Source organism: Petaurus breviceps, unplaced genomic scaffold (assembly GCF_028583685.1).
Source record: "Petaurus breviceps papuanus isolate PSGF00001 unplaced genomic scaffold, PetGlider_PUasm1.0 111, whole genome shotgun sequence".
NCBI lineage: Eukaryota > Metazoa > Chordata > Mammalia > Diprotodontia > Petauridae > Petaurus > Petaurus breviceps.
In genome coordinates this window covers 975,584-1,002,252 of record NW_027185600.1, presented here as the reverse complement: position 1 = coordinate 1,002,252, position 26,669 = coordinate 975,584, and the positions used below count along the sequence as shown (strand labels likewise).

At 39.1% G+C, this 26,669-nt stretch overlaps 1 pseudogene; it reads left to right on the top strand.

Annotated features, from left to right (window-relative positions):
- The first annotated feature begins 7,096 nt into the window (after positions 1-7,096).
- LOC138157094 (large ribosomal subunit protein eL14-like) overlaps positions 7,097-26,669 on the top strand; it is a 73,051-nt pseudogene continuing 53,478 nt past the window's right edge.

Genomic DNA, 26,669 nt, shown 5'->3' with positions numbered 1-26,669 from the left:
AAAGTCACATCAGCAACCCAAGTCTTACTTTCCTCATCAGTAAAATGGAAGGATTGGACCAGTTGAGTTTTTCCAGCCTACAACCATTTATCTAGTGGATAATGGACATTGCTCTTGTAACTGTCGATTTCAAATATCAGGTTTCTATTAGATTTTTTTCCTGAAAAAAAGTTGTGCTGTCTCTTTTTATTTTTGGTGCATTGCTTTTTATTGTGGAAAAATGTTCTGTTTTTGTTATCAAATACATTTACTTTGTCTCCTAAAATTCTGCCCATTTATTCAATAGGTTAAAAACCATTCCTCTCTACAATTGTGACAAATGTATTATAATTTTCTCTTCTAATTTTTATACTTTCCGCATTCACAAACTTGGAATTAATTTTTAATATGATATGAAATATGGCTCAATCTTACACTTCATCATGTTATTATATAATTTTTCCAATACCTTTTACTGAATAATGATTTCTCTATCTGATGATTTATAATCCTGGGTTTGCCTTACAACTGGTCTACTGTGTGTATGCCTTTTATTCTAATTCTGTTCCTGTTGTTCCATTGTTCTGTGTCCTGTTCCCTTGTTCCATTTTTCCTTTCATTTTATATAATGGCAATATTTTTTATTGTTACCCCTTTTGTGCTAGCATTTTATATCAGTATCCCTTTTTAATGTATAATTTGAATTCAGAATAGGGCAAGACCCTCTTCAGAATTCCCTGATTTTTAAGTATGTGACATTTATTTATCAAACTGAAAATGGCATTCTTTACATCAGCTTCTCCTTGTTTCTCTTCGTGATGCACAGAGATACAGAAGGTTTTGTAGGCATATCTTATATTTCATTATTTCAAAGAAATATTTTACACTCTTCTATCTCGTTTGTCATTTAGGATCTTAGATGATTTTTAATTGAATTTCTCAGATTTTCTAAACATGCCTTTATATCTTCTACAAGCACATATTTTACCCTCTTTTGCCTAGAATTACTTAATACCTTCTTTCCTTTTTACACTTACATAATTATATTGAATACTAATGGTGAGAGTGGACAGCAATTCTTCATAGCTCTATTTTTAATGAGACTGCCTATAATGTTTCATGACTACATAAAATGCTAACTCTTAGTTTCAGACATGTTTTACCATATTGGGGAAAAATTCTTTCTATTTGTATGCTTTTTGGTATCTTACCAAAAGCAGATATTGTATTTTTCAGGCTTTTTAATGTATCAATTGATATTATTAATGATTTTGTATTTTTTATTATTGATATAAATTATTATGCTGATTATTTTTCTAATGAGAAAACCATACTTGTATTCCTGATATAAATCTTACTTGAGCTTAATGAATATTTTAAATATATTGCTGTGTTCAGTTTGTCAGCATTTTTATTTAATGCTTTTGCTTTTAATATTCATTAACATTGCCAAAAAAAACATAGCCTGATATCCCAGTAACGCAGCCATGACCTTGTGTTGTTGAAGACTGTGCAGACACTAGAGGTCCTCCTTTACTCCATTAAATGGAAGAGAACCAGGAAGGCCTCCTATAGAAAGCGGGATTTGATCTGAGTCAAAGGAAGCCAGGAGGCAAAGATGAGGAGGGAATCTTTGGGCTTCTTCCAGGGAGGCACATTGCAACCCATCCATGCCCCATCCTTTCTACATGTATCTTGTCTATGTCCTTCCAGCAGCTTAACACATGGGGTCCATCCAGAGTGCTTGGGGTCTTCCTTGGCTTCTCTTGGGATCAAGAGGGTACCAGTGGAGCAAACAGGTTGTCTGCCAGTTATCCCTCATCTCATGACTAATCCATCTTCTTTTTCGATCACAAATTTCTTACATGATACTTTTTATGTTGCTTCTCCCATATAATTTCTTCTGCCCAGTAGAAAGTAAGTTCCTTGAGGAGAGAGACAGTTTAAATTTTACCTTACACAGCTTTCTCCCTAAGGGAGGTCCTCATCATCTCACACCTGTACTTCTGGTTGATCTCTCTGCCTCAGATCTCTCCCTACTGTAGTCTGTCTTTCACTCACGTGTCAGACTGATCCGTCTAACACACAGGTCTGTCTGATCATGTTACACACACACACAAACTCAGGAAATTTCAGTTGCTCCCTATTGCTACCAGGATCACATATAAAATCATTTGTTTGACTTCTAAAGCCCTTCACAACCTAGCACCTTCCTACCTTTCCAGTGTTGTTGCTTATTTCTCGCCTCCAAGTATTCTGCAACTGAGCACTGATCTTGTTTTCCTCAACACTCCATCTACAAGCTTGGTACCGTTTTACAGGCTGTCTACCCTGCCTGGAATGGTTTCCCTCCTCATCTTTGTCTCCTGGTTTCTCTGGCCGCCTCCAAGACTCAGAGTAAATCCTGCTTTCTATATGGGGGCTTCCTGGTTCTCCCTTCACCACAGTGTCTTCACCCTGAAATGACCTCCTTATATGTACATAGTTGTTTGCTCATTGTTTTCCCCAGTTAGAATGTGAGCTCCCTAAGAGATAGGACCAGGATGTTTGCCTTTCTTTCTCTACTGTTTAATGCACAATATGAGCATTTAAGCAATTGTTCCCTTGGTTTTGTAATTGCAACACTTGTACCTGATACATAATAAGTATTTCATAAAACCTTGCTGAATTGAATTGAAATGAATCAACTTGCATCACATATTCAGGTCTACAATGGGCCCTTTGAGTTAGTATCAAATTCTCAGATTCACTTCTTTGGAAATTTTAGTACTTCTTTAGCCATTTCAGCATTGTGTCTTACTACCACATAACATCATTGATCAAAAATTGGTATTAAAAAGAAAAGTCCATTGTTTTAGGAAGAATCTAATTAAACTGTCTCTGCAATTTTCCAAAGGCAATTGAACCTGCTTTCCTTTTCCTTTGCAATTCTGTACCCATCTCATTGTCAAATTGTGGTTTCTATCAAAGATAAACAGATAGATCGATTGATAGATAGAAATACAGATATAGCTATAAATATGTTGGACCATTTTTTAGACAGTCCATATGACTACAAATCACCATCCAGACAAAATACATCCTTTACCATTGGGTTTTTCCTTGTGATTGCTTAAAACAAACTCCTTTGAGTGATTATAAATTTTATGTAGAAGGTTTAATGTAATCAACACATACACATATGCAAAGAGATATAATTGGATCTGAAAGATTTTACTATCTATAAGTATCCAAGTCTGACTCCAACTCTTTGTTAGATGTCCTCCATGACAGTTATCAACAAGTTTTATGAATGTGTATCTTCCTTCTTTACTCATCACTTGATATTAATAAATGTCATTAAACAAGGTTATTTATATTTATGTTATAACTCTCAAGGAATAGTAAATAATTGCAAATATGCAAATATAATATGCAAAAGTTCTATGTTGACACCTCAAGATGATAGAGAGGGGACTTTGAGCTCTGGAAGTTACCATAGCATTTTCTAACATATTGATAAGAAGTCAAGTAGAGTGCTGGCAATAGACCAAGTCCTCTTTCTAAGGTCCAACCTAGCTAAATACAGAGAGACTGATCACCAAGGTAAGAAATATATTGGAAAATATCCATCAGAAATAATGAATGAGAGAGGCCAAAGACTGGCAGACTACACAGAATCTACATGTTCATAGACCTTGGATACTGTCTTCAAGAAAAGAATTAGTAAGCATTGGGGATGGTAAATACTGCATAATATTGCTAAAAAAATGAATTTGATTATATTTTAACCAGATAGGAAACAACTCCTTACTGATGTAGTAATTCTTTAATTAGCATCCTTGAATCAGTAATCTGAATACAATCAAAACTTTCCAGAAGAGATCTATGCTCGTGCCAAAGAATTTTGGCCTAACTATTCACACAGATAAAAAATAAATAGATAAGAAATGTCAAATTTTCAGATTATGACATGCAATTGGATTAAAAATCTATAGAGATTGTCCATTGAAAGAAAACTATGTACAAATACAAGTATTATATATCCATACACACACACACACACACACACACATATATATATATATACCTATGGAGTATATTACATATATACTAATATGCACACATGCATATAAATATACATATACATATTATATGCACACATAGTTATATGCATAAATGATGTACGTGTATAATACTATATGTATGTATAGTTTTCTCCTGATAGATAATCTCTATTGGGAAACATCTATCTAACTCTATCTATCTATTACAAGATCTATATGTGAAAGAGATCTAGATATCAAAAGAGAGAGATTTTTTGTTTTTTCTGATGAGCAATCCCTATGGGTTTTCTATTGTAGAAGATAGCACAGACCGATCATTCAGATGGACAATGAATTGGACCCAGAATAAAACAAGAGGAGCAGAACAGGCTAGACAGCCTTTAGGTAATTGCAGAGTTTTATTGGAAGTAATACCAAACTTTTCCCAGGGATAATGAGTTATCTCTCTAATACTGATATTCTAGCAGCATTGTTTTAAGGCTGTAAGTCATAGAACATTGCAGTCTTTGAAGAATTAAAAGTAAGTATCACACAAAGGGCAATGGAAAGGCATGTGATTACTATGAGCAGCCTGAAACATATAACACAGAATTTGAAAGTTTCTGATTAATCTGAAAGGCTTTGGCCTCTTTTTCTTTATCCTGAACCATATTTTCTAACACTTTTTTGTTGTTTTCACTTTTGCCCATCTTTCTGTCAAGGTCACCAAGTATTAGAGTATACACATTGATTTTAATTCTGAGAGTCTTATTAAGAAACACATTCACTGCTTCTGCCTCTTTATCCTCTGCACTAGATAGTTATATAAGCCATGCTTACATTCATGAAGATCTTTTTTGTTTATGATCATCATGAAAATCTCAAGGTGAAATGTCTGTCTCTCATGACATGATGTTTCTTTAAAACAGTCCTTCCAATGGCTGTGATAGTGCTAACATCAATTTCACCTGAATGGTTCATGGCCTAACATAGGTACAGGATGAGGGACAGAGACTAGATGTTAGAGCAGACAAGAAGAGACAAAAATGGTGATCAGAATAGAGTCACTAACAAGAGACACTTTTGCTAAGATTTTTCTAGCAGTGCTTGAGATGTGCAGATCTAGTGATATCTCCATCCCAAATGTTCAAAGAGACTATTTCTGCCATTCAAATCTGGCCTCAGACACTTGACACGCTTACTAGCTGTTTGACCTTGGGGAAGTCACTTAACCCCAAATGCCTTGCCTTCCCCCCTCCAAAAAAAAGGGGGGTCAGGTAGATGGAACAGTGAGGACCTTAGTCAGAAGTACCTGAGTTCAAATTCGGCCTCAACTTTGGGCAAGTCACAACCCCAGTTGCCTTGCCTTCCCCCCCAACCAAAAAAAAGGAAAAAAAAGTGGAAGAGCCTTCTGAGGGTGTATTGGATTGATCAGCCATAGTCAAATGCATTGTACCTTGACCCCCAAATCATAATATCATTTATGTACAGTACAAAGGACAAACAACGACAACTAATAAGGCTGTATATTTTGGGAGCATAGTCCAGATTCAGGTATGGTTAGTGAATATAGTAAAACAAGTGAGAAAGAAATTATTAGAACTGTGGATTTTGGCAAAGCAGGGAGCAACTAGAGCCAAGTAAGTATCTAGACCTACACAAAGCTAGACCAGAGGTTATCATGAGCTAAGTTCCTGCATTGGGCCAAAATGATTTTCAGGCCATGTGTCTTCTCTGGTGATGAGGCAAGTGTTTCACAAAATCCCTGATGAAATCACCCCGTATCATCCATTGTTGGAGGGTTGAGAAGAATGATATGGTTTCAGCTGGGGAATTTATGCTTTGTGATTTTATCATGTTTTTATTACTTTGGTCAAATATTTATTTTAACAATGTATGGAAGCTTGAATTACTATAGAAAGCATAGTGGGTAGGCAGCAGGCCAAAGGGAAAAACTTTTCATAGAAAAGGTTAGGGACATAATGAGTTATGATCCATTTAGATAATTCATATATAGATCATAGACCAAGGAAAGAATGGTGTTACTACTCACAAAGGGGGTATAGTAGAGAAAATAATAAGTTCTTTGAGATCTAGAGAGAACTTACTGATTATACCAGACTACTATCTAGCATTGAGTAAAGCACTAGGCACAGTGAATAGGGTCAAGCACTAGTTACAGAGCCCCTTGATGGCTATGTCTTCTAGGCTTTGCAGATACAGTGAACTGATTCCACTAACCCTTTTATTTGCCTTTTAAAAAAGAACTATGTGCACTGAGGGCTTAGTAAATGTGATCCTGTCTTTCATTTAACTGAAACTCTTCTATATTTTATGGTTTCATATATAGCAAGAATGTAAATAATGTCATGCCTCATTTATTCCAGTGTGTGTCATCACATGGATCATTGAATTAGGCAGTCTAAAAGATGTGTGTTCCTTGGTACCCTCTTTCTCTCTTTTCTGCTACTCTGGTATTGTCATAAAAGAGGAACAGGACATAGGACAGAGGGCCCTTCTGCATTTTACTGTTTCATGAATTATTATGGCCAAATAATTCATGCCCTAACAACCAGAACCCTTACAGCTGAACCTTGCTTTACTTAACTAGGCTGATCCTCAGACAAGAGACATGACCAGGTTTTAGGGTCACATTTGAAGTGAAGTGGTTTCAACCTAACAAAGTATGCATAATACTGTCATACCATCAAGATCTTCATATAATCTCCATGACCACAATGAGACATTTTGTTGAGGACTTTAGCAAACTTTACAAAGGTAAGATTATGGGCATACCTTTCCTTCCTCTTATATATATTTATCTTTGGCAAATAACCAAGTATCTGGTTATCCAAAGAATATAACAACACGGGGAACAAACTGGGATAGTTTTACCCCATAATATAAATGAGAATCACAATTAGACCAAACAGGATTGATTTCTTTAATTGATAGTGTCTTATTTGGATTGACAATGGCCAACTAGAAAAGATGATTATTCATCTGGACTAGGTTACCCTACATGGCCTGGCCATTGCTGACAGTGTAGGTGCCCTAGAACATTGACTAGACATGATCAGAGCAAAGGAGAAATGTACCACAACCTCTCCAAACCAATCCTAAGTCAAAACCTTGTGGTGCCTGTGCAGCAGTTGTTTGGCTACTACTTCTGGGATATCTTGATCACCACTTGGGGGCTTCAGGAAGCTACCTCCCTCCCTAATCTCCAACATGCTCACCCTAACAAGGTTTCACAAACGCCACATATTCTCAGGTGAGTATAATTGGAGTATATAATGTCTTACTACAGGCATGTGTGTGTATATGTACTTACTGATGATTACTAGGACATAAAATCATTTCAGAGTCCAGATTTGGAAATTTCTTGGTCAGATCTTGGTCAAGTCCTTGATGCTAAATCAATTCCTGACCTCCGATTCTCCTGTCTAGCTCCCCAAGAAGTCTATTTTCTCCTGAGACCCACTCTGTTTCTCTCTCAATTGGAGCTAAGTTTAATTCCCCAAGCCACATAAGAAATCAATGTCTTTATTAGTCCCCAGTTTCAATAAAACTATAACATTTTCTCTTACTCTATTTTCTATTTCTACATGGTCCCACAGATTCCCCTGATCTTACTGTTTTAAAATCCCAGAGTCATTTGGTCTTTCCTAGAGAAAAAAGAGAGGACAACTTTTTTTAAAAATTAAAATATAATCATTTAAATATAAAAGCAGAATTAACTAAATAATAATCCAGGCACATGCATGGACCTAGAGCTTCAAGATATTTCAGATGCTACCTAGTCCAGTCTCTCATTTTACAGATGGAGATTTTGAGGCCTGGAAAGTTAAATAACATACTCAACATCACACAGGTAGTTGCCATCAGAAGGAAGGTTTGAAAATAGCCCTTCTAATAAACAGGATCTGGAATTTGATTATGATTTTGCTGTTCAGTTGTGTCTGACTCTTTGTGACCTCATGCCGTCCATGGAGTTTTCTTGGTAAAGATGTTGGAGTTGTTTGCCATTTCATTCTCCATCAAATTAAGGCAAACAGAGGTTAAATCACTTGTCCACAGTCACACCACTAATAAGTTTCCAAGCCAGGGTTTGAACTCAAATCTTTATGACTCCAGGCCCAGTGCTCCATCCACTAAGCCACTGAGCTCTTCAGCATGATATAGGAAAGTGTTCATTAGCAAGGGGGTCAGGGGAAAAAGAAGATTAATATACCAGTCTCATAACTTTTGATTAAGTGAAATTTTTTGACTTGGAATAAACCAATATTAGAACCAGAATGACAACAAATGGAGATAAATAGACTAAAATAGGGAGCTGCCCAGAGGTATCTAAAGTTTTCTTTCAGTTTAAATTCTGTTTCCTTATTGTACCCTAAAGCAATTGTAAATTTGATATTAAAGAGTTGGTTTCTTTTGTGTTATTTTGGTTTGGTGTTTTGATTTTTTTATTTCTGTTTTTATTTTGTTGGGGGGTTGTCTTTGTTTTTTAGTAAGAAAGAATTTTAATAACAGCCTACACTTTTTAGTATCAAAATGAGGGGGGCATGCCCCTTTGTTGACTCAACTCAAGTTGCTATCTAGTGATTATTGCTTGGAACTACAGATAGGGTTATATTTGCCACCCTCTGCACAGAGAGGGTGGCAAAACAATTCAATTACATTTTAATAACTCCAGGGACATTTCTTTGAAGGAAATTCATCTTCTCTCACTTCAGGGAACATAGATCTGTAATGTTTTTAGAGATAATTTTCCAGCCTTGCTCTCCCCCAACCCCCCAAGACAAATCTTAATTCAAATTCAACTAATATTTACTAAGCTCTCAGTGCATATAGAGCACTATATATGCTAAGAGCAGTAGGTGATAAAGAATTTAGAAGAGACACCTCCCATCCTCATGAAGCAACAGTCTGGGAGAGAACATTCCCCTAACCTACCAAAGGAGAAAGGCAGGGAAGACTGGAGAGACACAAGCCTTCTTACTCAGCCTAAATGAACTAGAAACTTACCTCCTTCATCTTAGGGATAATGAAGCTAAAATTCCTCCTGGGCATTATCCAAAGCATAAGCACCAAACCTGGGTGCTGTATAATGAGACATATGCCCTGAGTTAGAGTAAGAGGCAGTATGGTATATGAGACTGACTCATGGAAAAACTTACAATGATAGATTTAGGACTGGAAGAGACTATAGCAGTCATCTAATACTTCTAATAATTTCAGGCATAGAAAAATTAAATGATTAGCCAGAAGTTTCAAAGGCAAGTTTTAAACCCAGGGCCTCTAACTCTGAATCCAGCATTATTTCTGTTATTTTTGAATGATTTTGAAGCCTAACTCTGACAGTTGCTACTGTGTTTCCCCAATAATAAGACACTGTCTTATTATATTTTTTTTTTGGACAGAAAAACACCAGAGGGCTTATTTTCAGGGGAGGGCTTATTTTAATGAACATTGACAGCAATTTTAATAAACAGGTAAATGTGAACAAAAAAATGTACCTTTATTCAATAAGCAAATCACTGGGGAAGAACAGGATGACACGCTCACTGCTGCAGCTCTGATTGGATACAGCTCGGAGCGCGGCGTGCGTTTTACCAGGGGGGGAGGGCAGTGCATACAGAGGGTACCATAATGTAGCGTGTAGCACAGGGGATCACCTTCACTACAGTAGCAATCTCAATAGGGCTTATTTTCGGGGGAGGGCTTATTTTAGAGGAATCTTACACCGTAAGGGGAGGGCTTATTTTCGGGATAGGTCTTATTATCGGGGAAACATGGTAGCTGTGTGACAACATGAGTCTCTTCTTTGACCCTCAGTTTCCCCATCTAAAAATAAAGCTACTGCTCCCTATATTGCCTAGCTCATGCAGCTGTTACAAGGTTCAAATGAAATAATGTATGTAAAGTGTTTTGTAAAACAAAGCATATAAATATCAGTTATTATCATTATTGTGAATAATAATAATTGAAAGTACATTTCACTTCTCAAGGACGATTTTTTAACTATCTGATTATTCATTAGTATGTCAACATTCTTATGGGCTGTCATGACTACCACTAACAACTGTTGGCATAATTAATATTTGGCTTATGATATATAGATATTAAATCATTAGCTTAATGACATGGCATTTTAAACTGTTGTAAATAAAATTCACATCTGAGACTCTGGTTGAGAACTCAGATTTTAAGCATTGAGTGCATGTGTTCTGATTGGACCAATATACTTGGAATTACAGTTGTGCAAATTCGTCGCTATCTGTTCCAGCTAGTGACTTTTTTTCTTCTTTTCCTCTTGCAAATCATCTCTTGTTTTTTCTCTTCTTCCAGTCCAGTCCAGTAGTGCCATTCCCACATTATTATGTTGTTTAATCATTTTTCAGGCATTTCTGACTCTTTGTGACACCATTTCAGGTTTTCTTGGAAAAGATACTACAGTGGTTTGCCATTTTCTTCTCCAGTTCATTTTACAGATGAGGAAACTGAAGCAAACAGGGTTAAGTGACTTGCCCAGGGTCACCCAGCTAGTAAGTTTCTAAAGCCAGATCTGAAATCAGGAAGATACTTCTTCCTTAGTCCAGGCCTGGAACCCTATCCACTATACCATTCCACATTATTATTAAGAGAACAGCAAATCTGGAGAATGTAATAAATTTTACTAATGAACATATATATAAATCATTCACTAAATTGTACATAACTAATTGACTCTCCTGATGAGCACAGAAGAGTGGAATTCACACACTCACATCACACACACACACACAAACACACACACACACACACACGTTTGGTGGACTGAATAAGAAATCAGAAAATCTATGTCCTGGTTCTGGTTCTGCCATTAACCAGCTGTGTGATTTTAGGAATGCCTACAGCCTTTCTGGGAGTCAGGTTCCTCATGAGGACAGGTATGTTCTGTTTCCCTTAGAGGCTCTATTTCTCTAACTGACTTATTTTTCTAACTGACTTTCTGGTTAATCAGCTTTATGAGTCTGGGCACCATAAGATCATTTTCTCCAGACCTTTCATCATATCTGGGTGATCTGACTGAGATCTGAGATAATGAGACTGAGGGCAGCAAGGTGGCACAGCAAAGAGACAGCTGGGTCAGGAGTCGGAAAGACCTGAGTTCAAATCTGTCCTTAGACACTTAATAACTGTACAATAACTCAGCAAGTTGTCTAACTTCCATTCACCTTAGTTTCCTTATCTGTAAAATGGGCATAACAATAATACCCCCTTCCTATAATAGTTGTGAGGATGAAATGAGGTAATATTTATAAAGCATTTTGTAAACCTTAAAGCTCTGAATGCTTGATATTTTTATTATACCAAATGATAGAACATAGAGTTAACATCAAAACTTCAGTCCTAGACTAAATAGCCTCCCTCCCCTATCAGAATTACAACCTATGTAAGCAAAAGGATGATTTCTCCTTTTAAAAACTGCACATTTGTTTTTTAAATGACACCTTTATGCGTCATTCGTGTCTGTGAGTATTTGGAAAGATAACGTGTAATTGTCTGAGAGACTGAACAAGTTATGCATTTTGAATCCCTTCTTTGTCATTCCAGTAACTTATGCCTAAATGATAGGAAGATGAAAATAAAATGAGGCATAAAAGATTACCAAGAGAAAACAGAAATTAAATGTATAGAAGAAGAAAAAAGTGGGAGGAGAAAGAATGTAAGGGAAAAAAGAATTTGCCAAACCGATGATTAATTTCTAGCTAACATATAAATAAAGCGTAGCTAGGTGACAGAGAGAATAGAGCACTGAGCTTAGAATCAGGAAGACACATTTCCATGGGTCCAAATTAGGCTTCAGACACTTACTAGCTGGGTAAGTGACCCTGGGTCACTTAACCCTGTTTACATCAGTTTCCTCAACTGTAAAATGAGTCAGATAAGGATATGGCAAGCCAATCTAGTATCTTTGCAAAGAAAACCCCAAAGGGGGTCACAGAGTCAGACACAACTGAAACAACACAGCAACAGTAACAACAACATAAATGAAGTGTTTCTAATACTATTAAAAAAAGATAGAAAGCTACCATACAGAATTAAGGAAGATTATACTGTGCATTCATTAGGGGCAAGCAGTCTTGTTGCTGTGTGTTCATTCTCAAAGAAGACTATGGTATCAGAGAGGTGATGCAATGACATGCAAATGAATTGGTTTTAAGTGAGGAAGGGCTATGCAAATTCACCAGCCTCATTTTCTCCTCCCGAGTCATCTGGGTCCAGTGGCCAGTGTATAAATTTAGGATAGTTATCTACCCTACCACTTCCTATTCTTGAGCCTGATTGGTACAGGATTCCACCTTGCTTTACTCCCCTTTGAAGTCATTTTTTGTTCAACTCAACAAACACTTATTCAGCTTGCTATGCTCATCCTTCATTTTCAAAGAGGACCTAGGCATTAAGGAAATGATGACATGACTTGCAGTTAGCTTTGATCTGAGTGAGGGAGAGTTGCACAAGGTTACCAGCCTCACTTTCTCCTCCAGACCTATCTGGGTCCAGTGGCCAAATATTCATCATGACAACTAGAGATGGCCTAGGATTCAATAGGAGATCCTGGCCCTTTTAGGCTAAGGCCTTTTCAGGTTCTTAAGCCTGTTTAAGAAGTGAGTCAAGGGATGGCCCCTTTTATTAGAAAAAAAGGAAGAAAAAAAGTATTAAGTCATAGGAAGCATAAGGCAGTTCGAGATGCTATGGATACAAAGGCAAAAAGAAATAGAGTCCCATTTCTAAAATATACAGAGAATTGAGTCAAACCTATAAGAATAAAAGTCATTCCCCAATTGATAAATGATCAAACGATATGAACAGGCACTTTTCAGAGGAAGAAACTAAAGATATCTATAAGCATATGAAAAAATGTTCTAAATCATTATTGATTAGAGAAATGCAAATCAAAACAACTCAGAGGTACCACATCTCACCAGTCAGATTGGCGAAAATGACAAATGCTGAAGAGGATGTGGACAAATTGGAACACTAATGCATTGCTGGTGGAGTTGTGAATTGATCCAACCATTCTCAAGAGCAATCTGGAATTATGCCCAAAGGACTATAAAGAATTTCATACCCTTTAACCCAGCAATACCACTTCTAGGGTTGCATCCCAAAAAGATCATGGAAGTGGGAGGAAGACCCATATGTACAAAAATATTTATAGCAGCTCTTTTTGTGGTGGTAAAGAATTGGAAATTAAAGGGGTGCCCATCAATTGGGGAATGGCTGAACAAATGGTGGTATATGAATGTAATGGAATACTATTGTGTTATAAGAAACAAGCAGCAGATGGACTTCGTATTTACCTGGAGAGGCTTATACAAACTGATGCTGAGTGAGAAGAGTAGAACCAGGAGAAATTTGTACACAGTTACAGACATAACGTATGGTTGACAACCAACTTTGATAGACTGGACTCTTCTCAGCAATGCAGGGTTATAAGTCAACCCCAAAAGACTCATGATGGAGAGAGATGTCTACATCCAGAGAAAGAACTAGAAAGAACCGAGTTTGGATCCAGATTGAAGCAAACTACCTGATCTTTTTCTTTTTCTTGTTTGGTTCTGTTTCCTCTTTCCCATTGTTCATTCCATCTGATACAATCCCTCTTTATAGCCTGACTAATGTTTAATGTGAAAATATTTGCAGATCCCATACTTGATTGTATGCCATCGGGGGGTGGGGGGGCGAGGGAGGGGAGGGAGGGAGAGAAAATTCGAAACTCGAAGAATTACAGAACTGAATCTTATAAACTAAAAGTAAACAAAAATTAATAAAGACCAAAAAATTAAAAAAAAAGAAATAGTGTCCGTCCCTTCAAGGAGCTTACATTCTGTTTATTTACAAATTTTCCCTCTCTCCTAAACTGAATCAGCTTTATCCTGAATGTATCTTGTTTGTACATAGTTGTCTGCACATTTTCTACCTCACTAGACTGACAGTTCTTTGAGAGACAGAACTGTGTGGGTTTGTTTTGTTTTTCCTTTTTATGTCTCCCTATCACTTAGCACAGTTCCTGGTATGTAGAAGGTGCTTAATAAATTCTAGTTAAGACTGACATCATCACTCAGCATACCTGACCCTCTGGACCTCAGTCCTGCACGTGCTATCCTGACCTCAATTAACTTGGTCAGCTTCCCTTAATCAATTAAGTGACCAACAATCCCACCATCACTGGAGACATTCATACCTCTATCCCCTAGAGCAGAGGAGAGCCAATGTAAACAAAAGTATCTATGGAGCTACCCAGCCAACTTAGGGACTATCCCAGGACATGTGATCAGAAAGGTGTTCAGTGACATAAGGATCCTCCAGCGGTTTTATTGCAGTCCAAAATATAATAAAAAGGACATGGAAAAATTGAATGGACTAATATAATACTTTGATATTCTAAGTCAGGATGTTGAATTTAAAATAGTGGAAATTGAGAAACTTCCTAAGTTTTGAAGAATGATGTGGTCAGAAGCAGGTATAAAAGGTATCCAAAAGATACCCAATTCTCCTAAATTCTCCGTTGGACTTATTTTTGAATTTTCCCTATTCTCCCCAAAATTCTTACTTTTCCACAAATAAAAATGGGAAACTCATTTCTTTTCTTCCTCTCTCTTTTTTTAGGGATGACCTTAGTCTTCACAAAGTTTTATACCACTGTTGAAAGGGGTTGGGATCCTCCCTTAGGTAAAAAGAAGGGGAGAAATTCCCTTTCTCCAACTCTCAGTGAGGACATCTTCTCTGCTTCCCCAAAAAAAATTCTTTATAGATGTTTAAGAAACATTATCCTAGGGTTGAGAACAGCAGCACAGCCCTTCAAAGTTGTTTTACTTGCAGCAAGTTGTTCTAATAGTAGCTTTCTGGGTATTTAATCAGTGTGCTGGTTAAGAGGGTGGCCTAGTTATTTTCTCATGGTCTTAAAGGGACCCTGCTTCTTATGAGGCCTTGAAGTCAGCAAATAGGGGTATCTTTTTTTGTTTTGTTTTCTTTTTGGAGGGCAATTGAGGTTAAGTGACTTACCCAAGGTCACATGGCTAGTTTGTGTGTGTGTGTGTTAAGTGTCTGAAGCCAGATTTGAACTCAGGTCCTCCTAACTCCAGGGCTGGTGCTCTATTCACTGCGCCACCTAGCCGCCCCTACAGATGGGGTGTAATGTTAATAGGATTTAAGATATTCCCACCCATTAATAGGTCTCACATGGAACCCATTGAGGGAAGCTTTCTTAGTTGAGGCTTGCTTGTCAGAAGGCTTTCACACCTTTTGCTAATTTCTAATTAGACACTGAGTCACTGAGGGTTGTAATGCCTTCTGACTCTGAGAAGTGTATATATACTCTGAGTTGGTATTTTGCTTTGGGAGCTCACTTATGAGATGGATCTTGTGATTTCCTGGTCAAGATTCTGAGTGGCTGTACGTTCAGAGCTCCCCAACTGCTCAGATGTAAAGCCTCTCTTGATTTAGGGATATATGTAAAGTATATAGTTGATTCAGGCAGTCAGTGCCCTGTCTGTTGGTCTTTATTTCTCTGCTTGTATTTTCTCTGAAGTTCAGGGTGCTGACTTTTCCCCTGAACTAGTGAATGTAATTTAAAAAGATTGTTGACCTCTTAAATACCTATCTTTCCTAGTAAAGCAGATCTAAGAACCTGTGCTAGCAGCCATCCTGGGTATGCCAGTGTAGTTGCCACTACATGGGGTAGCACCACAGCCCTTAGACCCATGAGTTCTTTGAATCAGAGAGCAGAAGAATAGTTTCTAGTAATGCAAAAAACTTCCCAGCTACTAATTGATAAAAGCCTATCTATCTCTTTAGAATCTTGTTATTTGGCTCTTCCTTCACTACTGAGGCCCCCAGAAGGGAAATGGGCTACCATGGACCTGACAACTCCCAAGCTTAAGAGCATGACACAGAACCCTTCCTCTATATTCACATCTGGGTTGTCCAGTTGTCTGTATATCCAAGATACATGAAGCAGAAGCAATCAATTACAGTATTGTGCTGCCCAGTGTTCTATGCAGCTCCCCTGAGAATCACTTCAATTTTCTGACCCCTCCAATGGGAAAAAAATAGATGAGCTCTTTCTTCAAAGCAAGCCTGCCCTATGGACTACTGGCTATATTAGTATCCTCCTTTTTATTGCTTCAGCGGGGCCAAAAGACAGGCCAATGAACTCATCTGCCTAGACAAGAAAATCCACAGAAAGCACCTGGACTCTCCCAGTCACTAGGAGGCAAAGAACAGTGTTATTATAGTAGAATGCATGGACATACTTCTTTTCAAATGATGGACTTGTGTGGTGCCTATGGTTCTTCCAAGGAGCATGTGCCAGTACAAGATCTTTTAAGAGAGAAAGGAATAATGGCAATAGCCAGCTGATTTCTAGGCTGATCTCTGAGTTGCCCTGGTATAGTTTCATTTAAGCACTGACCCTTCCTAAGGTAGATTGGACTACCAGAACACAAAAGTGAGGGGACTTTCAAAAGTGAGGGGAAGCCAAATGGAAGACAGAGACTAGGTGAAACTATTCCTAGTAATGGAGAAAGTGAAACCCATTCCCTGATGCTTCCTGGCTCACACCAATATATGGGCACTTCAGGAGAGCTACCAGGCATCCTGCAGTTATTTTATTCCTCATGTGTCATCATGTTTGAACTTTCCAAATTTATGAGTGAAAGTTGTTCAGCTCCTGGCTGCCCTCCCTGAAACTTAGGGAGGTTTGGGACTCTCAGGTTATGATGTATATCACTTATGTATAGCTATTAACATGTTATTTTTATTTTATCACTCTCAATACTGTTATGGGAATGGGAATTTAAGATCTCCCCTACCCCTCGGCCCTTTGATAGGTTTAAGTGTACCTGGAGCCTGTGGCAGGAGGCTAGGTTTTCAGAAATGGCCACCTTGGTGTTCTGTGATTGGGCAGTGGGTCAAGAGGGTTGTGACATTCTCTGAGCCAAGAGAAGTCTATATATACCCTGATGTGAGGTTTTGCTTTGGGGCTCACTTTGAGAAGTGTTGTGTGATTTGACCAGATGAGACTCTGGGCAGCCACAGAGCCCCCCAGCTTTGAAAACCCAGAGGTTGGTGCTTCCCTCTCTGGTAACTGTGACTAGGTATGGATGTAATGGTCAGATAGCTGGAAGCCTGTCTGCTTGATCTGTTTCTCTGTCGTCTTGTAACTTCTGCTTGTAACTTGTTTGTATTCTCTGAAGTTCAGGGTGCTGACCTTTTTCCCCTGAACTAGATAAATGACATATGTTTGATTAAAGCAAGATTGTTAACACATTTTGAGTTGCTTTCCTTTAGAAAAGCAGATCTAAAAACCTGTGTTGGCAGTCTCCCTGGGGATGCTGGGGTGCTTACTGCTACAAATACCTTTTAAAGTAACTTTATTTATAGAGATGAAATGAAATGAAACATGAAACAGCTAGGTGCTAGTGAATAGAGTGCCAGGACTGGGGTCAGGCCTCTTCTGACTTCAAATCTGACTTCAGATATTTACTAGCTGTGTGACCCTGGCAAAGTCACCTAATCCTGTTTGCCTTATTTCCTCACTTGTAAAATGAGCTGGGGAAGGATGTGACAAACCATTACAGTATCTTTGCCAAAAAAACCTAAATGGGGTCACAAAGAATTGGGCACAACTGAAAAACTGCTGAACAACAACAACTAAAGCCCATGCAAGTAAAGAACTGAAAGATGATGGGGTGGCTAGGTGGCTCAGTGAATAGAGCACCAGCCCTAGAGTCAGGAGGACCTGAGTTCAAATCTGACCTCAGACACTTAACACTTGCTAGCCGTGTGACCTTGAGCAAGTCACTTAACCCCAATTGCCCTGCCTTCCCCCCTCCAAAAACAATACCAAAAAAAAATTTAAACCAAGAACTGGGTAGGGGCAAATAAGTAAATGGTTTGTTGTATACATCCAAACAACCAGATTCAGATGTCAGGAAACACCTGGTACCACCTCCATGTGGGATAGAATAAGATCATAGAATCATATATTTCGAATAGAAAGGATTTTAGAGATTATTCAGTCCAACTTCCTCATTTTACAGATAGAGAAACTGAGGCCTGGGGAGGTAAGAGACTTGCCCAGGCTCAAAGAGAGTAAGTAGGAGAACTAGGGTTTTAACTCAGTCCCTCTCACCCTAAATACTGTTTCTACTCTGACATTCTGACACCAAGGAAGAGGTTGGTACCCACAGCATTCACCTCGTCTGATTTCAAATAATATTGAAAATCCTTTCAACCAAGAAAAACACCTCCTACCCATCTCAAAGATGCTTCAAATTCTACCACTTGAAATTTATCCCTCTGCCCTAAATATTTTGCTCTGTCCCAAATTCCCACAGAGGTCATATATTGGACTACCTCAGTCAATGACACCTTTGTCTGAATTACTATGACAGATCCTATCCTAAGAACAAATTGTAAAGGGGGTGGAGAGGGAAGAAAACAGATAAGACCTTGTGGTCACTGGATCCCCATATGGAAAAAGTTTGCAAGGAAGAAGAGGAAAGGAATGAGAAAGCTAAATCTGGGGAAGACCAAAAACAAACTACCCAGTTCACAATAATGTCATGTTTGCCCTCAACCATTTCAGGACAAATAGAAACTCCTTACACTGGTCTATTTTGTCATACTAATCAGAAGCATTGCCTTTGGTTGTGATTCAAAAAGCGAACATTGCTTCACAGGATTTGTAAAGGTTCTCTTTGTTTTTTATATATGGCCCTTCTTCTAAAGGTACTTGTGTTCCCAGAGAATTTGTGATCAGGGTATAGCTGTAACTAGCTGCATAATAGAATTAACATAACTAGCAACTGATGGATTCCAGATTCCGGGATCCTAGACTCCCCAAAACTTCCTGGCCATGATTTTTCTTTTTATTTTACATCATTCATTGACAAAAGATTTTAAGTTACAATTTTCTCCCCATCTTTCCCCTACCTACTACCCCAAAACAGCGATCACACTGTATACCCCCTCCCCCAATCTGCTCTCTCCTATATCCTCCCACATACTCCCTCCAACTTTCCAGTAGGGCAAGATGTCTCTCTATACGCCAGTGCCTGTATATCTTATTTCCCAGCTGCATGTAAAAAAAAAAAAAAACTAATAATTTTTTAAATATTAGATTTTAAAACTTTGAATTCCAGATTCTTTCCCTTCCTCCCTTGTCACCCACCCTTACTGGGAAGATAAGTAATTCAATATAGGTTGTACATGTGTAGCTACACAAACCATTTCAATAGTGGATATATTGGGAAAGACTGACTATATTTCCCTCCACCCTATCCCACCCCCCCAACCTGTTCCATTCTCTACCTTGACCCTGTCCCTTCTCAAAAGTGTATGCTTCTAACTACCTTCCTCCCCAACCTGCCCTCCCCTACATCATTCCCCCCACATGCTCCTCCCCCCTACTCTCCTGTAGGGTGAGATACCCAATTTAGTGTTTATGTCATTCCCTCCCTAAACCAAATTCAATGAGAGTAAGGTCGACCCATTCCCTTTTGCCTTCCTGTTCTTCCCCTCCATTGTAACAGTTTTCCCTTGCCTCTTCTATATGAGATAATTTACCCCATTCTGTCTCTCCCCATCTCCTCCCACTATATTCCTCTCTCACCTCTCAGTTTAACCTTTTAAGTATCATCCCTTCCTAATCAATTAGTCCTGTGCCCTCTATCTATGTATACCTGTACACATATATACACACATGTATTCATACATACATACGTATGTATACATACATTCATACATGGGCATATACCCTCCTATATAGACATGTATGTATGAATACATATATACACATTTATATTCCCTTCAACTATTCTCATACTGAGAAAAGTTATAATTTAATAAATAATATTATAATAATAAATAATAAAATAAAAAGTCATAAGATATAATTATCATTTTTCCATATAGGAATGTAAATAGTTCAACTGTGATAAGTTTCTTATGATTTCTTTTCCCTACTTACCTTCTCGTGTTTCTCGTGCTTCTTGTATCTGAATGTCCAATTTTCTATTCAGCTCTGGTTTTTTCATCAAGAATGCTTGAAAGTGGGAGTAGAAGCATGACCTCTGAGTGACTCCGGCTTCCACCTTCCCCAATCAATGTAAAAAGGAGACTCTGAACAAACTTTGGAGCTGCAGAACACACAAAATGACACAGAGAAGCTAACCAACTGAAGACAGCCTAGCAGGCTGACAGGAATAGACCAGCACAGTGTTTGGGAGCCAAGCCCAAGCCTGCCTGAGCCGGAGGTTTTAGCCCCAAGGTGGGTCTGACCAGCTGTCGTCCAGAGGGACTCCATATCAGCAGCAGCTGTGGTCATTTCCAGAATTATCAACACATAGATGTGAAGGACAAAATGAGAGGTCAGTGCAGTCTGGTCTTTGGGACCCAGTAAGTGGGAGTAAGTCGGCTTTTGCCCCCAGGGTGAGAAGCCTCTGAGATGCCTGTGTAGCAGCAAGGACCCCAAGTGTCCTCAGGGTTGCTGCCAACACAGGTTCTTGGATCTGCTTTGTTAAAGGAAAGCAACTCAAAATGGGTTAACAAGCTTACTTTAATCAGTCAGATATGTATCGTTTACCTAGTTCAGGGGAAAAAGGTCAGTACCCCGAACTTCAAAGTATACAGACTGAATTATCAAGTCAGAGAAACAGATCAAGTAGACAGATTTCCAAACTGTCCAACCATTACATCCATACCCAATCGACATCTGGGTTTCAACATCTGGGTTTTTCAAAGCCGGGGGGGGCTCTGGACAACGGCTTCCCAGAATCCATATCAAATCACAGAACACTTCTCAAAGTGAGCCCCCAAAACAAAGCCTCAAATCAGGGCTAATATAGCCTTCTCCTGGCTCAGAGAATGTAACAACCTTCTGGATCCACGGCCACTCAAAAAGTATCTACTGAAAAACAAGCCTCCCACCCCAGGCTCCAGGTGCACTTTAGCCTAGGCGCAGGGAAGATCTTTAAATTTGCATTTCCATTACAGCCTGGCACAGCCAGCCAGCATCACATGGCAGCTTCAGCTCCTGGCCTGCAAAGTGTAGGGGGACCAAAAGACCAGTCTGAGGGGTAATCACTCTTGCTTTAACCTGCTTGGATCTGGATTGCAGTCTAGGGTGGAGGTCGTGGGGCATGTGTCCAGCTTGCTAGAGCATGTGGAGGCCTTAGAGAGGGCACCCATCTAAAAACTCCAGCAACTGAAAAAAAAACCCAGCATTTGGTATGAAAGCTACGCTGTCTTGTGGCAGAGTCCTTCTGTGGCAAAAAGCCCAGGGGTCAAGTGACTGAGGGGTGACATGACCAGGCAAAGGAAACAAAGCAGACAGAAGATTCCAACATTTGACTGCTATTTTGGGGACAAAAAGGAGCAAAGCATGGAACAGGAGGAAGACAGTGAAGTCAGAACTTCTGCACCAAAAGCTTCAAAGGAAAATACAAAGTGAGTACAGGCAATAGAGGACTTTAAGAAGCAAATAAGAGAAGTGGAGTTAAAATTGGGAAGAGAAATGAGAACGATGAAAGAAAATTACAAAATGAGAGCCAACAGCTTGACTGAGGAAAATAATACCTTAAAAAATAGACTAACTCAAATAGCAAAAGAGGCTCAACAAGGCAATGAGGAGAAGAATGCCTTAAAAAGCCAAATTTGCCAGATGGAAAAAGAATCTCAAAAGCTCACTGAGGAGAATCATTGCTTCAGAATTAGATTGGAGCAAATGGAAGCTAATGACTTTATGAGAAATCAAGATGTTGTTAAACAGACCCGAACAAATGAAAGAATAGAAGGCAATGTGAAATATCTCATGGGAAAAATCACCGACCTGGAAAATAGATCCAGGAAAGATAATTTAAAAATTACTGGACTACCTGAAAGCCATAAAGAAGAGGCAAGGGAAAATGGTTACAATAGAGGGGAATAACAGGAAGGCAAAAGGGAATGGGTCAACCTTATTCTCATTGAATTTGGCTTGGGGAGGGAATGAAATACACACTAAACAGGGTATCTCACCCTACAGGAGAGTAGGGGGGAAGGGGATCAGAGGGGGGATGATGGAAGGAAGGGCAGGCTGGGAGGGAGGGAAGTTGGAAGCATCCACTTTTGAAAAGGGATGAGATCAAAGTAGAGAATAGAACAAGTGGGAGGTTGGATAGGAGGGAGCGAAATATAGTCAGTCTTTTACCCTATCTACTATGTTATTGTTTTGCATTAGCTACACATGTACAACCTATACTGAACTGCTTATCTTCCCAGTAAGGGTGGGTGACAAGGGAGGAAGGGAATGAATCTGAAATTCAAAAGTTTAAAATCAAATGTATATATATATATATATATATATATATATATATATATACTATTATTAATACTATTTTACATGTAATTGGGAAATAAGATATACAGACAATGGCGTATAGAGATCCACCATGCCCTACTGAAAAAGTCAAAAGGGGTATGGGAGAAAATATGGGAGAGAGCAGATTGGAGAAGAGGATATGCTGTGGGACTGTAATTTGGGGGCGGTGGGTAGGGGAAAAAAGGGGAGAAAATTTGTAACTCAAAATCTGGAGGAAATGAATGATGTAAATCATACATTAATAAAGCATTTGAAAAATGGGGAAAAGAAGAATTCTTGAAAGTTCTCTATTTCATTGAATGATCATATATTCCCCTGAAACATGATACTCAGTTTTGCTGGGTAGGTGATTCTTGCTTTTAATCCCAGCTCCTTTGACCTCCAGAATATCATATTCCAAGCCCTTTAGATCCCTCAATGTAGAGGCTGCCAGATCCTGTGTTATTCTGATTGTGTTTCCACAATATTCAAATTGTTTCTTCTTAGCTGCTTATAATATTTTCTCCTTGATCTGGGAATTCTGGAACCTGGCTATAATATTCCTAGGAGTTTTCTTTTGGGGATCTTTATCAAGAGGTGATTGTTGGATTCTTTCAACCTCTCTTTTGCCCTCTAGTTCTAAAACATCAGGGCAATTTTCCTTGATAATATCTTGAAGGATGATTTCTAGGTTCTTTTTGATATCATGGCTTTCAGGTAGTCCAGTAATTTTTAAATTATGTCTCCTGGATCTATTTTCCAGGTCAGTGGTTTTTCCAATGAGATATTTCACATTGCCTTCTATTCTTTCATTTGTTTGGATCTGTTTTATAGTATCTTGATTTCTCATAAAGTCCCTGGCTTCCATTTGCTCCAATCTAGTTCTGAAGGAATTATTCTCTGCAGTGAGCTTTTGAGATTCTTTTTCCATCTGGCAAATTCAGCTTTTTAAGGCATTCTTCTCCTAATTGGCTTTTTGAGCCTCTTTTGCCATTTGATTTAGTTCCTCTTTTAAGGTGTTATTTTCTTCAGTCAGGTTTTTGACTCACTTTTCATGATTTTCTTACATCATCCTCATTTCTCTTCCCAATTTTTACTCTACTCCTCTTATTTGGTTTACAAAATCCTTCTTAAGCTCCTCTATGGCCTGTAACCAGTTCGTATTTTTCTTGGAAGTTTTTGGTGCAGGAGTTCTGACTTCATTGTCTTCCTGCCATTCCATGCTTTGATCCTTTTTGTCCCCAAAAAAGGAACTATTTTTTTGCTGCCAGAGCTATTAGTTGGGTGCCCTGTCTGAAGCCTCCACCAGCTCTGGAACCTAGTCACATACCCCAGGACCTCCACACTACACAGCGATCTAGGTCTAAGCAGGTTAAAGCAAGAGCGATTAACCCTCAGAGTGATTGCTTGGTCCCTCTACAATCTGCAGGCCAGGAGCTCTGAAGCAGCCACGCCACAGCAGCCACCACCCTCAGCCACTTCTTCCTCCAGAGGTAGAGGCCGGACTGCACTCCCGGACCCCCTGTTCCCAAAGTCCACACTGACCTCTCACTTTTTCTTTGGCATTTATGGGTTGATAATCCTTGAAACTGCCATAGCTGGTCCAGGCATCCTGAGGTTAAAACTGCGGGCTCAAACAGGGCTGGGCTCTGCCTCCAGCATGCTGCAATGAACCCTTCCTGTCCACCTGCTGGGCTGTCTTCAGTGGAAGATTTGTTTCTCTCTGTCACTTTGTGAGTTCTGTAGTGCTAAAGTTTCTTTAGAGTCATATTTTCTAGGTATTTGAGGTGATTATGGGGGGAGCTCAGGGAGTTTTCCTGCTTCTATGCTGCCATCTTGGCTCCGCCCCTGGCCATGATTTTTCGGCTCATTTTTCCTTACCTGGTCAAAACAATTAAAAAGGAAAGAAAGAACATGTTAGTTCTCCTCCGTCACCTACCCATCAAAAGCAGCAATTGTCCCCTTCCTTAGCAGTCAAAGCTTTTATTATAACCAAGTTATTAAGTCATTTCTACCATTAGGATGGGGGCATCAAAGTGGCACAGGGAATAGAGTGCCAGACTGTAAGGGTTATGGGATTTAAAGATCTTCCATGCCCCACTGGACTTGCTGACATAGCAGGAAGAGATGGGGCAAGAGGAAGCAGAAGCCAAGCTATCGGGGCGGCCAGGTAGCACAGCGAGTAAGAGCACCGGCTCCAGTGTTGAGAAGACCTGGAGATCGAATCCCGGGCTCAGACACTTAGCACCCACCCAGAAACACCTGGCCATGTAACCTTGAGCAAGTTACTTAACCCCAATTGCTTAGGGGCGGCCAGGTGGCTCAGCGAGTGAGAGCACCAGCTCCAGTGTTGGGACGACCTGGAGATCGAATCCTGGGCTCAGACACTCAGCACCACACCCAGAAATAACTGGCCGTGTAACCTTGAGCAAGTTACTTAACCCTGATTGCTTAAAAAAAAAAAGAAGCCAAGCTATCTTGCATGCAGTGACTGGCGGTGGTGACAGCTACAGCAGCAGTCAGTAGTGGCAATGGCAGCAGTAGCAGCCGAGGTGGAGTTGGAGGCAGAGGCACGAATCCCTTTTTTGAGCCATCCGGAATTTCTGCTAAGGACTCCTGCTTCCTCAGCAGGGGAAGAAGAACTGCAGGAGAACTGCAGGGGGGTCGGGGCTGCTGGGAGCATGCTTCCTGTACACTGAGCAGTTGCCGTGAGTGGGAAGAGGAGGACCTTTGCCTGAGGTAGCCTATTCTGTTTTGCAGCCTTGAGAATGTGGGTGTTTTCTACATTAACTACATGTGCCAACTTCATAACTACTGTGATGGTTTTGACTTTCTGGTTTGGGGACTCAATTTTCTGGTATTTGAATAAATGTTCTAGCTTTATTCCCCATGTAGAAAGCCTGGTACATTTTGTGATTAATAATCATGTCAGCATATTTATAGTTACCATAGGCATTGTGAATATTGCATTGTTGATACACAGACCTGGAGTCAGGAAGACTCACCTTTCTGAGTTCAAATTTGGCCTTACATACTTCCTAGCTGTGGGACCCTGGATAAGTCACCTAACCCTGTTTGCCTCAGTTTCCTCATTTGTAAAATGAATTGGAGAAGGAAATATCCAACTACTTCAGTATCTTTGCCAAGAAAACCCCAAAAAGGGTCATGAAGAGGTGGACATAACTGAAAAACAGTTGAAACAACAAGAAAAACCCTTAGGATCATAGTAACAAGAATTGACCTCAGAGGAATGAAGGCCCAAACACATGAAGCTCCTGTCTGTGTCATACAAAATAGGAAGAAACAGAGTCATGATCAGCCAAGTCTGACTCCAAGTCCATAACTTGCCCAGGAGTCATTCATTCTCATAGGATGGTGGTTTCTTTACCACAGCTCCACACTTTACAACCTGTTTCTGTCTTTTGAAAGAAATCCTTTTTCACATGGATTGTTCTAATAAAGTATTTGCTATTTCCCCATCTAATATTTAAAAACACAATTTAAATAGAACAGAGTTATGCAATGATTTCCTCACCATCTATTTTCTTCTCCCTGAAAAATACTTCCTAAATAATTATTTAAATCTCCCTGTGATCTTTAGACATACTAACCATATGACAAGTTGGGATGTTTTTCCCCAGTGCTATGAAGCAGTGTGAAATGAGAGCAAATTATGCAAAATATATCCATAAGTTATACTCTAAATACTAGGCTAAGATTGTGTTGATTGGTGATAAAGAGTTCAAGTAGTAAGCACAACAATGGAGTGGTTTCAATGTGGGATTGTTATTATAGGGGGAAAAAGTACACAAATGAGAAACTGAATAAGTGTTATTAGTTGCAAAAAAAAAAAACACTCATGCCCTATACTTTTATAAGAAAAGACAAAACAACAAAAAAGAAAAAACAGTTCTGTAATCAGTCATTAAAATATAAGGCACAGAACATTAAAAACTCAAATCCCAAACTCTAACACAAAATAAAATTCCCAAATTGGAAAGCACTATTTTAGCTTGCATTCTTGCATATATTAGGTACCAGGTATGTTCAAGGCTCTATGCTAGGCATTGGGGATAGAAAGAAGAAAAAAGTCCCTGTTCTCAAGGAGATTGAATGCTATGTTATGGAATGATATATGGTCAAGAGTTTTATAGCTTGTGGAAGATTTGGGTAAGTCATGTGGGAGTATGTGTGAACAGGAGCATTGTGGAAAAATGGAAAGAATTCTAGATTTGTAGTCAATCTGGTTTGAAACTCTGGCTCAGACATTT